This window comes from Lithobates pipiens, unplaced genomic scaffold (assembly GCF_037356315.1).
Source record: "Lithobates pipiens isolate NorthernLeopardFrog02 unplaced genomic scaffold, aLitPip1_a1.2 Scaffold_10, whole genome shotgun sequence".
NCBI classification, from domain to species: domain Eukaryota; kingdom Metazoa; phylum Chordata; class Amphibia; order Anura; family Ranidae; genus Lithobates; species Lithobates pipiens.
In genome coordinates this window covers 100914878-100932702 of record NW_027507686.1, presented here as the reverse complement: position 1 = coordinate 100932702, position 17825 = coordinate 100914878, and the positions used below count along the sequence as shown (strand labels likewise).

Here is a 17825-nt window from a genome sequence, read left to right as displayed (position 1 = left end):
TGAAATTTTTTGGACGAATTTGTCTAATTCTTCTCCAAACAAACTTTCCCCTTTAAACGGGAACCCAATCAAATGCTTCTTGCATGATAGCTCAGCTGTCCAATTCTTTAGCCATAGGGCCCTTCACATGTGTACCAACAGGAGAGACAAACGAGATGCTTGTTGGACAGAATCCAAAATCGCATCAATCATGAAACACAGAATTTGAGGTATTTCTGCATAATTCTCCACTTCCTCACTGGGAAGGAGGCCAAGCATCTGCTTAACCTGTTCCTTGAGGAACTGACACAACCCCACAGCTGCGACTGTAGGTTGCACTACAGCGCCAGTCATGGAAAAGGAGGCTTTTAATAATGTTTCCAGCTTTTTATCAGTTGGATCTTTAAATACCTGAGCATTATCCAAAGGACAGGTCAGGTTTCTATTCACGCAAGAAACAGCCGTATCGACAGATGGGACCTCCCATTTCTTGGTGAAACTTTCCTCCAGAGAATAAAGCATAGAAAACCTTTTAGGAGGAGCAAAAAGTTTATCGGGATGTTCCCAATCCTCATGCAACAATTTATCCATTAAGGGATGAATTGGAAAGGAAAAGGCAGTCTGTGGGATTTTCCTGACTCCCAGGGAAGAAACAGAGGACGTAGCGATCTCAGCAGCAGACATTCTGAATGTGGTACGCACCAATTCAGTATAATACTGCACCTGTTTTCTGAGCGCCTTGGAGGAGGGGACTCTCTCCTCTTCCTCTGGTTCATCCAACTGCTCAAGATCCCTGTCCCAAGCTAGGGATCTCTCCTCATTGTCAGAAGTGTCATCTGAAAGAGGAATCTCAGCAGAGGGAGGGGGTCTACCCCTTTTCCTGCTGTCTTTCAGGGAAGCTGAAACAATATGTTTCTCCCTTCAAAACCCTCCAATGTAGCCCTAAGGGAGTCCTCAGTGACGTATATCGGGGCTGAAATATTAGGAGAGGCTGCAAAACCTGACAGGGGCACTGACTCATCCTGTGAGGCTGGCTCCAGTCTTGCAGGGGGGGGGTGGTAACCTACAGGCATTTTTAGAACCCCCTAGACCTAGGAAGTGACTTACCAGTGCCCTTGTATATCAAGAGGCTTCCGCGCTCTATGGCAAATAAGGTCAGAAGGCAAAATAACAACAGGAGCAGCAATCACTGTATGAGTTGGCTCTCAATGCTATATATACTTAAAACAGGGGGGGTTGTGTTGCGCTACCTTGAAAACCAAATAATATGAAAAAATAAAAATAAATCATTAATACTAGCAAAAACGAGTATCGGTGCAACTGAGTTTGTAAACTAAAACAGTGCCAAGTGCTTAAAAGTTATATGAAAAGTGCATACATGCATTTATACATAAATTAACTATTTAAAGGTGTCTCTGTGCATCATTCAGGTGTCAAAAATTCAGGGTACATTGCTAAATGCAATAAAACACATATCACCAAATAAAAAATAAAAAAAAAAACAGTGTAAAATTGCAGTGTATATAAAATTAATTAAAACACGCAAAAAATAGACTAATTCCAACGGGAATCAATAGCAGCAAATGAGTGAGTTACGATAACATCAGTGAATCACACTAAAGTGTCCCATACATAGTCCAATCGTGCAATTTGAATGCAATAATCACAATCCAAAAATTAAAGTGCAATGTGCCAAACCAACTCTCTTCTGGTGATATTCCGTGCCAGTGATGCTTATGCTATATAATTACCTCGCAGCTGCAAGGTATGCAGCGAGAAACAAAGCAACTAAATTACAGAGAATGATCAAAGGGATGGCTGCAGAGCGGACTTCTGGAGATACCACAAACTCCTCCGATTTCCTCGTGGGTTATAAATGACAGGCAAGCTCAAAGGGATAAGTCAGAAAGGTCCACCATGGTGTAGTATTTCAAACCAACACTTTTATTTAAGATAAAACTTGTCTACTCACAAGAAAAACGGAACAGTACACAGTTATAACAATGGACCGGCGAGCGCCTTGCTCGGATGTAAACGTCACTTCCGGTTTCCTACGCGTTACGTCATCCAATGACTTCAACTGGGATCCCAGTTCTCATCTGATCTCAGAGGCTAAACAGGGTCGGGCCTTGTTAATACCCGGATGGGGGACCACCTGGGAATACTAGGTGTGGTAGACTTCTTCTTATGTTGTTGGCGTTGACTTGTTTTTTTTGTTTCCCAAGGTGACCATCTGGGCGTTTGTCAAGAGGGTGAAAAAGTGCCTGAAGAGATTGCCTACGGGCACATCACCCTGAAAGCACCCGATCTCGTTTGATGTTGGAGGCTAAGAAGAGTCAGGCCTGGTTAGTACCTGGATGGGAGACCACCTGGGAATACCAGTTATTGTAGGCTTCTTTTTATGTTGTTGGCGTTGATTTGTTTGTTTTTTTTCACTTGTTTCCCAAGGTGACCATCTTGGCATTTGTCAAGAGGGTTGAGAGTGCCCAAAGAGATCGCTTACAGCAGCAACACCCTGAAAGAGCCCTATCTCTTCTCATTTCTGAGGCTAAGAAGGGTTGGGCCTAGATAGTACCTGGATGGGAGACCGCCTGGGAATACCAGGTGTCGTAGGCTTCTTTTTATGTTGTTGGCGTTGACCTGTTTTTTTTTCGCTTGTTTCCCAAGGTGACCATCTTGGTGTTTGTCAAGAGGGTTGAGAGTGCCTGAAGAGATTGCCTATGGCCACATCACTCTGAAAGCACCCAATCTCATCTGATCTTGGAGGCTAAGAAGAGTCAGGCCTGGTTAGTACCTGGATGGGAGACCACCTGGGAATACCAGTTATTGTAGGCTTCTTTTTATGTTGTTGGCGTTGATTCGTTTGTTTTTTTCACTTGTTTCCCAAGGTGACCATCTTGGCATTTGTCAAGAGGGTTGAGAGTGCCCAAAGAGATCGCTTACAGCAGCAACACCCTGAAAGAGCCCTATCTCTTCTCATCTCTGAGGCTAAGAAGGGTTGGGCCTAGATAGTACCTGGATAGGAGATGGCGTTGGAATACCAGGTGCCGTATTCTTCTTTTTATGTTGTTGACATTGACCTGTTTTTTTTTCGCTTGTATCTCAAGGTGACTATCTTGGCATTTGTCAAGAGGGTTCAGAGTGCCCAAAGAGATTGCCTATGGGCACATAACCCTGAAAGCGCACAATCTCTTCTGATCTCAGAGGCTAAACAGGGTTGGGCCTTGCTAGTACCTGGATTGGAGACCACCTGGGAATACTAGGTGCCGTAGGCTTCTTTTTATGTTGTTGGCATTGACTTGTTTTTGTTTCGCTTGTTTCCCAAGGTGACCATCTTGGTGTTTGTCAAGAGGGTTGAGAGTGCCTGAAGAGATCGCCTACAGCCCCATCACCTTGAAAGTGCCCGATCGTGTCTGATCTCTGAGGCTAAGCATTGTCGGGCCTGATTAGTAACTGGATGGAAGACCGACTGGGAATACCAGGTGCCGCATGCTTATTTTTATGTTGTTGGCGTTGACTTGTTTTTGTTTTGTTTGTTTACCAAGGTGACCATCTTGTTGTTTGTCAAGAGGGTTGAGAGTGCCTGAAGAGTTCGCCTATGGCCACATAACCCTGAAAGCACCAGATCTCGTCTGATCTCAGAGACTAAACAGGGTCAGGCCTTGTTAATACCCGGATGGGAGGCCACCTGGGAATACTAGGTGCTGTAGACTTCTTCTTATGTTATAGAAACAATATGGTCCAACCTATCCAGTGACACCGTGCAGAGATAGGCACATCATCTCCTAATAAATATGAAAATTACAAAACGGGGAAGGGGGATGGGAAGGGGAAACAAGGGAGATTTTTAAGCGGTGCAATTATAAACACTAATAGAACGAAATATAATAAAAATTAATTTATTCATATACATTAAAAAGCACTATAGTGTCAAATATAGTACGTAGAAATACAAAGAACAATGTACGCATTTTTACTGGACTAGAGGGATCCCGGAAATGCAAGTTGAAAGACTGATAGCACTCGTTCCCAACATGTTTCGCAACAAGCTTCTTCAGGGGAATGTGCAACTAACGATAAATATAATATAGAATTAATATACAAAGTAACATAAATCTACAATGTAATTACAAAGATACATAGATAAATATAGATATATATAGCAACCCAGGCATATGTGATCTAAACAAAATGGCGCTTACCACCTATCGACCAGCAACCGCAAACCAGGAATCAACACTAGATGAAGATATGTGCAACCGGCGTCACCGGTGTCACCGGCGTCACCGGCGTCTGACGTCACCGGCTCGATGCGGACATTCTGGAGAGAACACCGCGCATGTGCAGAGCCAGTTACGCCGACTGCCAGACTACATTTCCCATCATGCCACTAAGCTGGAGGTGGAGCTTCCAGCTGGGCAGTTGCCAACAGGGTTAACAATAGAGAGATGGCCATAATGGGTCTCTGGTGTTATAGAGACGGAAGTAGACAAGCCTGTATGCAAACTAGCCCTATCCCCATAATAGGGGTAACAGCCAGTGATCCACCATAACGGGTGTCCCCAAAGTCAATGACTCAAGAGGCACCCTGGGTGTCCGTATGCCCCCCAACCAAAAGGAAAAGGCTAATGGACCCACTGATTTATCCCAGCGATGCAAAAAAAAAGGTATCGATTAATCCCGGACACGGCGCTAGCGATCTGTGGAGCGCCGCCCTGTGAACGAGAGTCATAGTGAACAACAGAGATCCCAATGTTTGTGCAGCATGATCCGCGAACACAGATACAAACAAACCAGGGTACCATGATAACTAGTTTATTATTAGACACAAAAGGAGAAAAAAATATCAATTATAATTACAGCAATGATCAAGTCAATTCATATGGTGTTATAACAAATCCAATAATGAAATAATAAAAAAAAAAAAAAAAAAAAGGGGGAATGGAGGGAGGGGAGGAGGGGGAGAAAAAAAGAAGGAAATTTCTTCATCTAAGTCCTGTTGTCAGGGAAAACCCAGAATGGGGGTTAGGGGAAAAAGTGGAAAAGAACACTGTTATAAAAATGATCTAAAACTGATATTTTCATTGAACCCCGGGTACTGGGTATCTTTTAAAGTGAAAATCCATTTGGCCTCGGTTTGTAAAAGAAACTTGTCAACAGAACCACCTCGTGAATTCAAGGGTATATGTGCCAAAGCTGTAAAACGAATCCAATCAGGGTCAAAGGAATGGTAAGTCCCAATATGCCTACTTATGGCTGTGACTTATTTAGTATAGGTTTAATATAATCCTTAATGCGGATTGAAAACAGTCGTTTAGTCTTACCAACATAGAAGCCTCCGCATCGGCATTGCGCTAGAAATACGATGCCGGGGGTGGAACACGTAACATGAAACTTAGGAAAAAAACAACTACCATTGGGTAGTTTCACTTTACAAGAGTTATTAATATACGGACACGTGTCGCATTGACCACAGGAATATGTGCCGAATTGTTTCAAAGAAGTGGATAATGGATTGTCAATAAAATGACTTTTAACTAAACAATCTTTTAGAGATTGTGATCTCTTAAAAGTAATTGCAGGTGAGTCAGTTATGTATTGATTTACAATAGGGTCGGCCTGTAATAAAGGCCAAAATTGTTGCACGATGGTCCGAAAGCATTTTGTTTGTTTACCAAGGTGACCATCTTGGTGTTTGTCAAGAGGGTTGAGAGTGCCTGAAGAGATTGCCTATGGCCACATCACTCTGAAAGCACCCAATCTCGTCTGATCTTGGAGGCTAAGAAGAGTCAGGCCTGGTTAGTACCTGGATGGGAGACCACCTGGGAATACCAGTTATTGTAGGCTTCTTTTTATGTTGTTGACATTGATTCGTTTATTTTTTTTCGCTGGGCACATCACCCTGAAAGCACCCAATCTCCTCTGATCTCAGAGGCTAGAAAGGGTCGCGCCTTGTTAATACCTGGATGGGAGACCACCTGGGAATACTAGGTGCTGTAGGCTTCTTTTTATATTGTTGGCGTTGACTTGTTTTTTTTGTTTGTTTCCCAAGGTGACCATCTTGGCGTTAGTCAAGAGGGTTGAGAGTGCCTGAAGAAATCTCCTACGGCCACATCACCCTGAAAGAGCCCAATCTCATGTGATCTGAGAGGTTAAGCAGGGTTGGGACCAGTTTAGTACTTGGATGGGAGACCGCCTGGGATTTCCAGATGCCGTAGTCTTCTTTTTTTTTTTTTTCACATCAATAGCATTTATTGAAAATAAAGGTGAAACAATAACAGGAGTTATAACATTACAATTGCGTTTGGTGGTACATAAAAAATACTTTAAGAATCAGCGAAATCTTGTCCTCTTGGTACACCTATTTGCCAGAGGCTATAGCTTGTACAATAAAAGCTACTCGATCGTCTAAGGCAAACCCCCTTCGTCTAGTATTCTTAACCAGTGAGGAAAGAATGTGAGTAAGCTCGCAGGTGCCTAAACCGCCTGTACCATACAGCAAAATGAACTAATCCTCCAGATAAAATCTGTGATTAATAACTGAAAGAAAGATCATTCAGAGTTGAAGGGAGCAGAGAGGAAAGATAAAAGAGGAAAAGAGGAAAAAAGAAAGAGAAGAAAAAAGAAAAAAAAAAACCAGAGAACAGAGGTGAGTAGTCTATGCAAGTATACCATGCCTCAGATGGTCTGGAGGATATCGGCATGTCTCTTAGAATATCTGAACACTACCCAAGGTGTCCAGGTGTCATCAAATTGGTCCACCACCTCATGGGCCTGAGCCACCGTTTCTTCCATTGCATAGGTATCAGCTACCTTAATCAACCATTCTTTCACCGTGGGGACTCTGGGGGAACGCCAGTGCAGCGGCACCAGTGCTTTAGCAGCATTCAGCAGATGTTTGAGCAACGAATTTTTATACCTCTTCCGAGGTATGTCGGTGATGTGCAGGAGACAACAAGCCACGTCCAATGTAATGGAGGTACGTGTCATTTGAGTGATTAATGATCTCACCTCATCCCAGTAGGGAGTTAACTTGGGGCAGCTCCACCAGATATGTGTAAGTGTCCCCACATCGCTTTGGCATCTCCAACACATCTCCGACACCTGTGGGAACCATCTGTGAAGTTTGTCTGGAGTGTGGTACCATTTTATCAGTAGTTTGTAGCATAACTCTTGGGTGGAAGCGCTAATTGAACATTTATGGGCCAATGCACAAGCGTCCCCCCACTGCGAGTCCGTAATATTTCTTTGGAGTTCCAGAGACCACTTAATCTTACAGTTGTCCTCAGAGTGCTTAGTTAGATTCTGCAGCCAGGAATACGCTACAGAGGTAGTCTTAATCTGTCACTCACCAGACGCACAGACCGACTCAAAATCCGTCAAGGGTCTATGAAATGCTTCCTTATGTCTCGGGGAATTAACAAAGCTCCTGAGTACGAAGTACGTCCAAAGGGGGATTTTGGGGGCTTCCCAGTCTCTCCTAAGTGTGTTCAGGTCTTTCATTCTGCCATGGGTGAAACAGTCCTTCACCAGCCTCGGGGCTTCGGAAGTCGCGTTATAGAAGAAAGTGTTTCCCGTCCCCGGAATAAAGTCCGGGTTGTCTCGTAGTGGAGTCAGGGGGCCATATGGGGTTGTTACAGCAAAATATTTTGTCGTCGCGTGTAGCAGTGCCAGTGTTGTCTCAGTCAGGGGGTTCAGGCTAATCTCTTCTTTTAGTCTGTTCAGGGGAATCAATGGAGAGAATCTTAATCTATTCTCAGACAGCATGTCTTCCAATCCCACCCAGTCCTTATCGCTCTTATGGCATTGCCAATCGACTATCCTGGTCAGGTGGGCCGCTAACTGGTATTTCTTGAAGTCCGGAAGCCCCAGCCCTCCCTTGACCTTGGGTTTCGTCAGAAGGGCGAATCTAATCCTCGCCCTCTTTTTGTTCCATAAGAAATTCAACACCAGTGAATTTAATTTATGGAAGAAGCTTCTCGGAATCCGGACCGGTAGCGTCCTGAATAGGTAAATCAGTCTAGGTAATATTGACATCTTCAGAATAGCGGCCCGTCCAAACCAGGAGAACCACCGCGCACCCCATGAACGCAAGTCTTCTTCAATTGTTTTTAGCAACGGGGGAAAGTTAAGATCAAAAACTTTACCAATGTCTGGCGCCACCCACACCCCTAGGTATTTAAGCGCTACCTTCTCCCAGCGGAACGGGCAGTTCCCTTCAAATCTAGTTACCGTATATACTCGAGTATAAGCCGAGATTTTCAGCCTCTTTTTTGAGGCTGAAAGTGCCCCCCTCGGCTTATACTCGAGTCATCGCTGTCTGCCTGCTCGATCAGCGTGTCGAGCAGACAGACAGCGGACATTCTACCCTTCAAACGCCGCGCCTCCGCCTCCGCCTTCGCCTGTGATAGGCGGAACACTGAATTTCCCAGCAGTCTGTGTTCCGCCTATCACGGACATCGTCTCATCCTCGTACTACGGACGAGGATGAGACGATGTCCGTGATAGGCGGAACACAGGCTGCTGGGAAATTCAGTGTTCCGCCTATCACAGGCGAAGGCGGAGGCGCGGCTTTTGAATTTTAGAATGGCCGCCGAGGCGCCGACGAAGAGCGGCGATCCTGGCAAGGCACGGGACGGAGGCAAGGCAAGGCACGGCACGGGACGGGACGGAGGCAAGGCACGACACGGGACGGAGGCAAGGCACGGGACGGAGGCAAGGAGGCAAGGCACGGCACGGGACGGAGGCAAGGAGGCAAGGCACGGGACGGAGGCTCGGGACACAGGCTCGGGACACAGGTAGGCTGGACACACACACACACACACACACACACACACACACACACACACACACACATGGACACACACACACAGGGATGGATGGATGGATGGAGACACACACACACAGGGATGGATGGATGGATGGAGACACACACACACAGGGATGGATGGATGGATGGAGACACACACACACAGGGATGGATGGATGGATGGACACACACACACACAGGGATGGATGGATGGATGGACACACACACACACAGGGATGGATGGATGGATGGACACACACACACACAGGGATGGATGGACGGACACACAGGGATGGACGGACACACAGGGATGGACGGACACACAGGGATGGACGGACACACACACAGGGATGGACAGGCATGTCTCACCCTCGGCTTATACACGAGTCAATAAGTTTGCCAGTTTTTTTGGGGGTAAATTGGGGGCCTCGGCTTATATTCGGGTCGGCCTATACTCGAGTATATACGGTAGGTCTTCAGGGTTTAAGTTTATATTTAAAGCTTCAGATTTGGAGAAGTTGATTTTTAAATTTGATATGTAACCAAAGTTCGTAAAGGCCTTAAGTAAATTGGGGATCGGCGTGTGTGGGTCCACTAGGTAAAACATCAGGTCATCGGCGTAAGCCGCTACTTTAAACTCCCTATCTCGAACCCTGAACCCTCTGATCGAGTCCTCCCCTTTGATCGTTCTAATAAACAGCTCAAGGGAGAGTATGAATAAAAGTGGGGACAGGGGGCATCCCTGTCTGGTCCCATTTGCGATAGTCACCGGATCCGACAAGGAACCATTAACCCTGACTCTAGCCAAGGGATTTTGGTATATCGCCGAGAGCCACGACATCATCCGCTCTCCCATTCCTACCCATCTGCATGAGGCCAGCATGTAATCCCACGCAACTCGGTCGAAGGCCTTCTCCGCATCCGTGGACAGGAGAAGGCCTCTGAGCTGCCCTGCACGAGCGGCCTGAGTCAGCAGAAGCGTTTTAATAATGTTGTCTTTTTCCTCCCTCCCCTGCATGAAGCCTACCTGCTCCGGACCAATCAGGTCCGATAGTAGGGGGCACAGTCTGCAAGCTAGGATTTTTGTCAGTATTTTTAGATCTAAATTTAGTAGCGATATCGGCCTGTAGCTCGAGCATAGGGAAGGGTCTTTATTGGGTTTGGGCAGCACCGCTATATGTGCTGATAGGAAGTCGGGGGTGACCTGTCTGGGTATGGACAGGGAGTTCAAGGCTTTCTTAAGGGGAACCGAAAGGATATTCAGGAATGTTTTATAATAAATGGCCATGTAGCCATCTGGCCCAGGGCTCTTCCCAGTCTTCAGTTCGTTAACAGCCCTTTTAATCTCTTCATCAGAAATCTGTTCGTCAAGGAGAGCTAGGTCTTGGTCCCCAAGAGATGGGAGTCCACTTTTTAGTAAGAAGTCCGTGATAATTTGGGATCTGTTGCCGTCCAGGTCGGGTGGTCTATGTTGTGGGGTAGGTTATATAACCCCATATAGTAGTCGTGAAAGTGTGCAGCTATAGTTTCGTTGTTGACCGCTAAGGAACCGTCCGCATTCCGAATCCCATTGATGGTCTGTCCTGAGTGGTGTTCCCGAAGGGCTGTGGCAAGCAGTCGGCCAGATTTGTTGCCCCCTTCATAATAAATATTTTTTTTGAAAAATAACATACGTTTGGATTTAATGAGAAGCAAGTCATGTAGGTGTTTCCTGGTTTCCAACAAGTCTGTGGCCGTTCGTTCGCATAGTGTGCGTTTGTGCAAAGTTTCAAGTCTATTTATTTTTTCCAATAGGCCCCTTGTCTCCTCTTCCTGAGCTCGCTTGCGTCTCAAACCTAATTTGATTAGTACCCCCCTAACAGTGCATTTATGTGCTTCCCAGAGTACCAGTGGGTCCGTGTCGGGTAAGTCGTTGGTCAAGAAATATTATTTAATCGCTTCCTCAATTTGAGGTAGAGTGTGGGGGTCTGTCAGGAGGGATGAATTTAATCTCCAGGTGTCGGATTTCTGTCTATGCAAATTAAGGTCCAGGGTCACCGCTATTGGAGCATGGTCTGAGATAACTTGTGTGCCTATTTTGGCGGCACTGATGACTGATAAATCGCGTTGGGACACAAACAGGTAATCTATGCGGGAATATTTTTTATGAGGTGCAGAGAAGTGTGTGTAGTCTCTACCCTCTGGATTCAATTAACGCCACGAATCTACGAGTTGTAAGGATTGCAGAAGCTTCTTGATCTGTCTCAGTACCTGAAACTGGACACATGACTTCCCCGTCGAGGTATCCGCTAGTGGGTCTAAGGGGATATTAAAATCCCCGCCCAAAATGATGCAACCTGACACGAAACCCTGTAATTCCTGCATTAGTTTTTTGCAAAATTGTAAGTGGTTCCTATTGGGAAAGTAAGTGTTGGCCAGGGTAAGAGGCCTGCCCTTGTAGGAGCCTTTTAGGAAAATATAACGTCCCCCCGGGTCGGAGACCGTCTCGGATACTTCAAATGGAGTATCTTTACCCAGAAGAATTGAAACCCCCTTTGTCTTGGATAAGGGATTAGTAGCATGGAAAGCTCTTTTAAAGAATCTATTAGTCAGTCTGTGCGTCTGGCGCGAGAGAAAATGCGTCTCCTGAAGGAAAACGCATTGTGGCCTACCTTTTTGCAGTTCTCTGAGGACCGTGGTTCTTTTTTCCGGAATGTTCAATCCCTGTATATTGTGGGAGACCACCAGGGGCGTGGAGCCCAACGTTGAGTATGCCATTCAAGAAATTCCTTAGGCCTATAACCCCAGGCTTGTGTTCAGACTGGTCTCGCCCTCTGTGGTCTGGAGATCTAGGAAATCAATAAAATAAAGGTAGAACTAAAAGAAAAAGAAAAGAAAAAAAAAACCCTCGGGTTATGGACAAAGTACGAAACTGTTGTACCCTTTAATAAAGCAAGTCAACGCGTGGGAGGTATTAGAATCTAGTAACAGATAGGAAAGAACAGTGGAGAAAGAAGGAGAGGGAGGAATGAATGAAGAGCTGAAAGGAATGAAAAAGAGGTAGGGAACAGCAGACAGAAGATAGCTGTCCCCGAGTGTAAGTGAACAGATATTTAACCTCTGTGAGCTGTACTCAGCCCACAGGATTACAAATTAGCCTCTCGCTGAATCCGGCAAAGCGCCCGATCCTGGAGGGCTTGGTAGGGTCGTGGGTCAGTCCAGAAAGCGTATCGCTTTTTCTGGAGTGCTGACCTGAATAAGCGACTAACCAGGACACTGTAAAAAAAAACAGAAAAATCAAAACAGAAGAAAATAAAGAACACAGTGTCTAAGAACAATCAATTAAACAGCACGCTGAAATGGGATAGAGAGTCAGCAATAATAAACCAATTATTTGTAAAAGAAAAAGCAAAAAAAAAAAGTCTGTCATCTTCGTTCCTCTTAACCTATAAAAGGAGAATACATTAAGGCCATCTAGGCAAGAGTCCGTGGGTCATCCTTCGTCTGACATTGTCTCCTCTGGGGTATGAACTTACATTACAATACCGGGTAGGGTCACGGCCACCTCTTGTTGGACCATCACTGCCCTGATAGAAGCTGTACAAAGTAATTGCTCACTGAGCACGAGGATAGACCAGTCTGTGGGTATGCTGGGGGCAAACAGTGAAGGAGATGCACACTAAAAAAGCCAGATGCACAGAGTTAGCCGGGAAACAAAGTTCATGCAATCCTCGAGGGGGCTGATGAGTGTGAAGCGTGTCCAAGCTTTACCCGCCTAAGACAGAAAGTGCAGCAATCCTCCCCCAGACTCCTGTGCCATGCCAAATCCTTCAAATAACTGGCTCTGCAAGGTTGCGCTCTAGGTACATGGACACAATAACACTGCTTGGGTAGTGGAAATTTCTAATATCGTCTTATCGAGTCATTACCTACCCACTAGTTGCACCCCAACCACAAAACAAGAGAGTTAGTAGGTCACAGTATGAAAGGCGAGGTGTTCATTACCAGGGGTGGGCTAATGTGTGTCTTCCATAACATCAATCTCTAGCCCGCCCAAGACATACCCCTCGAAGCCATACGTTTTGCAGGGGTGACCCAAAGAATTCCCACGTAGAGCACACTGTGGGATAGAACAAATCAATCTAACCCTGGTCCCCCTCTCTAGCTCTAGAAGGGGCACGGCGGGAGTCAGGGGTTCCCATGGCTGAGTGATTCCCTGGGTTGTTCCTCATGCGCTTCGGGAGGTGTTTTTCCGGCGTTGAACAAGCTGAACCAGGGGGCTCCTGGGGCCCTACCGATGGCAAGAACTCCTGGTACCAGTCCGGTAGTGACAGTGGTTCTATGTGCAGGGCCTCGCAGAATTCCGGAAGGTCTTGCGGGGTACGCAGGGAAAGCTGCTTACCTCCGTGTGTGACTACCAAAGCGAATGGGAAGCGCCAGGTATAGCGAATCTCCCTCATCCTGAGGACATCTAATAGAGGGCGCAGGGCTCTCCTATTGCGCAGTGTGATTTGTGATAGGTCTTGGAAAAGCATGATGGCTGCTCCGTTAAAGACAATGCAGTCATTCCTCCTGGCTCTTCTCATTATATCCTCCTTAAGGGGGAAGCTCTGAAGACAGCAGATTATGTCCCTGGGGGGGGCAGAGTCCGGTCCCTTCGCTCTGAGTGCTCTGTGGGCCCGTACAAAATCTATGGCGGTGTCTTCCTGTCTATCCAAGAGGCTATTAAAAAGTCTTCGTAGAGCAGGGACTATTTGATCCGGTTCCACCGACTCTGGGATCCCCCGTACCCTAATGTTATTCCTCCTCCCCCTATTGTCCAGGTCCTCTAAATGACGGTTCATTTCTATGAAATGTGAAGAGTGGGCCACCGCCACTGATTCCAGTGCACGGATGTCTTTGTCTCTCCGTTTCCCTGCCGCCTCTGCTGCTGTGATATTCTCTGTGAGAACCAGCAGGTTGGTTTTTAAGTCCGTAATGGCCGCTGAAAATGTGGACTTAATGTCTGCAGCAAAGCCCGACATGTGGTCGTATGTGAGGGGTTTGGAGGAGTGAAAACGACTCCTACCTGTGTCCTCCGGAGCGGACTGAGAGTCCTCGCTAAAATCTTCCTCCTCGCCATGCGCCCGCGCCATCTTGTCTGGGCCGCCGGTCCTCAGCATGGATTGAGATTTGAAGATTTCGGTGATATTCCTGGCTGCTCCGCCACTTGGGTTCCGCCGGGCACTCGAGTGAGGGGTGAGCTGTGTTTTCTTGCCCATCTCGAGCTGCTGGTGTGGGACAGACTGTGCTTTTTGCCGACTCTCTCCCCGGAGCTCAGCTAGTGCGCCGCCATCCTCGCTGCTGGCCAAGCCACGCCCCCAGTCTTCTTTTTATGTTGTTGTCGTTGACCTATTTTTTTCCGCTTGTTCCCAAGGTGACCATCTTGGCGTTTGTCAAGAGAGTTGAGAGTGCTTGAAGATATTGTCTACGGCCACATCACCCTGAATCTGTTCCATCTCGTCTGATCTTGGAGGCTAAGCAGGTTCGGGCCTGGTTAATGCCTGGATGGGAGACCGCCTGGGAATACCAGGTGTCGTAGGCTTCTTTTTTTTTTCAAATATAATTTTTTCTCCAAACAGGGGAAGATGGTCCCCCGAGTACATAATGCAACAGAGAAATACAGAGCAAAAAGCAGCTGAACAATACTTGATACTGGTATACAGTGGTGTGAAAAAGTGTTTGCCCCCTTCCTCATTTCCTGTTCCTTTGCATGTTTGTCACACTTAAGTGTTTCGGAACATCAAAACAATTTAAACAATAGTCAAGGACAACACAAGTAAACACAAAATGCAATTTGTAAATTAAGGTGTTTATTATTAAAGGTGAAAAAAAATCCAAACCATCATGGCCCTGTGTGAAAAAGTGATTGCCCCCTAAATCTAATAACTGGTTGGGCCACCCTTAGCAGCAACAACTGCAACCAAGCGTTTGCGATAACGTGCAATGAGGCTTTTACAGCGTCCTGGAGGAATTTTGGCCCACTCATCTTTGCAGAATTGTCCTAATTCAGTTACATTAGAGGGTTTTCGAGCATGAACAGCCTTTTTAAGGTCATACCACAACATCTCAATAGGATTCAGGTCATGACTTTGGCTAGGCCTCTCCAAAGTCTTCATTTTGTTTTTCTTCAGCCATTCGGTGGTGGACTTGCTGGTGTGTTTAGGATCATTGTCCTGCTGCAGAACCCAAGTTCGTTTCAGCTTGAGTACACAAACAGATGGTCGGACATTCTCCTTCAGGATCTCTTGGTAGACAGCAGAATTCATAGTTCCTTTTATCACGGCAAGTCTTCCAGGTCCTGAAGCAGCAAAACAGCCCCAGACCATCACACTACCACCACCATATTTTACTGTTGGTATAATGTTCTTTTTATGAAATGCAGTGTTCCTTCTACGCCAGATATACTTGGACACACACCTTCCAAAGAGTTCCACTTTTGTCTCATCGGTCCACAGAATGTTGTCCCAAAAGTCTTGGGGATCATCAAGATGTGTTGTGGAGAAATTGAGACGAGCTTTGATGTTCTTTTTGCTCAGCAGTGGTTTTCTCCTTGGAACTCTGCCATGCAGGCCATTTTTGCCCAGTCTTTTCCTGATGGTGGAGGCATGAACGCTGACCTTAACTGAGGCAAGTGAGGCCTGCAGTTCCTTGGACGTTGTTGTGGGGTCTTTTGTGACCTCTTGGATGAGTCGTCGCTGCGCTCTTGGGGTAATTTTGGGCGGCCGGCCACTCCTGGGAAGGTTCACCACTGTTCCATGTCTTCGCCATTTGTGGATAATGGCTCTCACTGTGGTTCGCTGGATTCCCAAAGCTTTGGAAATGGCTTTATAACCCTTTCCAGACTGATAGATCTCAATTACTTTCTTTCTCAATTGTTCCTGAATTTCTTTGGGTCTCGGCATGATGTGTAGCTTTTAAGGATCTTCTGGTGGACCTTACTGTGTCAAGCAGCTCCTATTTAAGTGATGCCTTGATTGTGAACAGGTGTGGCAATAATCAGGCCTGGGTGTGGCTAGAGCAATTGAACTCAGGTGTGGACAACCACAGTTATAGTATATTTTAACAAGGGGGGCAATCACTTTTTCACACAGGGCCATGATGGTTTGGATTTTTTTTCACCTTTAATAATAAACACCTTCATTTACAAATTGCATTTTTTACTTGTGTTGTCCTTGACTATTGTTTAAATTGGTTTGATGTTCCGAAACACTTAAGTGTGACAAACATGCAAAGGAACAGGAAATGAGGAAGGGGGCAAACACTTTTTCACACCACTGTATTTGCAACTGTGAGTCTGCCTTCCATCAATCATAATGATTCGAGGCACGGATGAAGTACTGTACCAAGATCCAGGGTCACACAAACCCCAGGTCCCTCCGGCATAATCCATCCAGAGGGGGGTGTGGGGCCGTCATTCCCAATTTTCCACTTTTTCCAAAAGAGAGAGGGGGTGGAGGGGGTGAGAGATAGGGGAGGAAGGCAGAAAAGAGAAGGGGTGAAAGATCAGGAAAGGAGAAGAGGGGACGAGACACGATGGCAGCCACTGCCCAAGGGGCCAGTCAAAGAAAGCTCAGAGCACTAAGGCGATAGCAGGCTACATCCTTCCAGCGAGAATATAAAGGTATTCCAGATGTCCCAGGTTTGTTTAAAAAATTCTTGTTTACCTTGTGATGTGAGTCCTCCATTTTTATTTTTTTTATTTTTTTTCAAATAACAATTTATTTGGTTTTCGTGGTCGCATAACAAAAGTAATAGCACAGGCATACAGCAGTGGTAACATGGCTTCCAAAACACAGGAGGCCCATTGTAAATAGACAGTGCAGAAGAATACAGTACCGGGAAATGCAGCGGGATCAGACCAACCGACCCAGGGTGCACAGCAGGACGGAAGACACCAAAAGTCAGTTATCCGTGCTGGAAACCAAAAGGCCACCCAGGGCCTGCTGCCTAGCTTATATGCCAAACTTAAAACAAAACAAGGACCATCAGTAGTATGAGCGAGAAGAGTGGAAAAGAGAAGAGGAGAGAGAAGGAAAGAAAGAGGGAAAGACATAGAAAAGGGAATAGAGTGCCAACGGTCCACATCACCATGTCCACACCGGTTCACCATCAGTCCTCCAGCAGCCGCCATCTCCCCCAGACCAGGTCATGCTCCTCAAGCCTGTCCCTCACCCTGGCAGTCATTTTCTCCATGAGCTCAACATCCTTGATCCTGGAGTAAAGGGCCTCCCTAGACGGGGGCAATGGATTTTTCCAGTTAAGGGCTATCAGGCAGCGGGCCGCTGTCAGGATGTGCCTAAGGAGCTTCCGGCCCGGCTTAGTCAGAGCGGGTTGGGACCGGCCCATCAAGAAAAATTTGGGGGAGTGGGGCACAGGAACGTCGAATAGACGCTGGAGCAGCCTACGAGTCGTAAGCCAGTATGGGGCAATCAGGGGACAGGCCCAGTAGATATGGAACAGGGAGCCCCGCTCCCTCAGACATCGCCAGCAGCGATCCGAGGTAGAGGGGTATATCCTGTGGAGAATATCCGGGGTCTGGTACCAGAAGAAAAGAATTTTGTAGAAATTCTCTTTGTACAATGTACACAGAGAAGATTTGGCTGCCTGGCGCCACACCCCCTGCCAGGTCTCAAGGGGGAGCTCCTCACCCAATTCCCCCTCCCAGCGTTTCATGTAGGAGTGCTTCCCCTTCGTTTGAAAGTGGTATGCGTTGAGGACGCGATAAATGTCTGAAATCAACCCTCTGCGATTCCATCCTGCCAGGATTATCAGTTCAAAGGGAGAGGGCGGGGAGAACCGTAGGTGAGGGGCCCTAGATTGTGCAAAGTGCCTAATTTGTAGGTAGCTGTAGAACGTCTGATGGGGGAGGTCATGCTTAGCCTGGAGCTCCGAGAAGGACAACAGCCGTCGTGTTCTGGGGTCCACCAGGTGCCCCAAGTGGAACAGGTCACGCGAGGCCCAAGGCCAGGACATCTGGTGGGTCAAGCTGGTCGGTAGAGTCGGGTTGTAGAGGAAG

At 46.6% G+C, this 17825-nt stretch overlaps 5 pseudogenes; all 5 read left to right on the top strand.

The window, feature by feature from the left end:
* Positions 1 to 2254: 2254 nt before the first annotated feature.
* LOC143951482 (5S ribosomal RNA) lies at positions 2255 to 2373 on the top strand (annotated as a pseudogene).
* A 322-nt stretch (positions 2374 to 2695) lies between these two features.
* On the top strand, positions 2696 to 2814 carry LOC143954607 (5S ribosomal RNA; annotated as a pseudogene).
* A 759-nt stretch (positions 2815 to 3573) lies between these two features.
* LOC143948951 (5S ribosomal RNA) lies at positions 3574 to 3692 on the top strand (annotated as a pseudogene).
* Positions 3693 to 5707: 2015 nt separating this feature from the next.
* On the top strand, positions 5708 to 5826 carry LOC143955489 (5S ribosomal RNA; annotated as a pseudogene).
* Positions 5827 to 14232: 8406 nt separating this feature from the next.
* LOC143953306 (5S ribosomal RNA) lies at positions 14233 to 14351 on the top strand (annotated as a pseudogene).
* The last annotated feature ends 3474 nt before the right edge of the window (positions 14352 to 17825 follow it).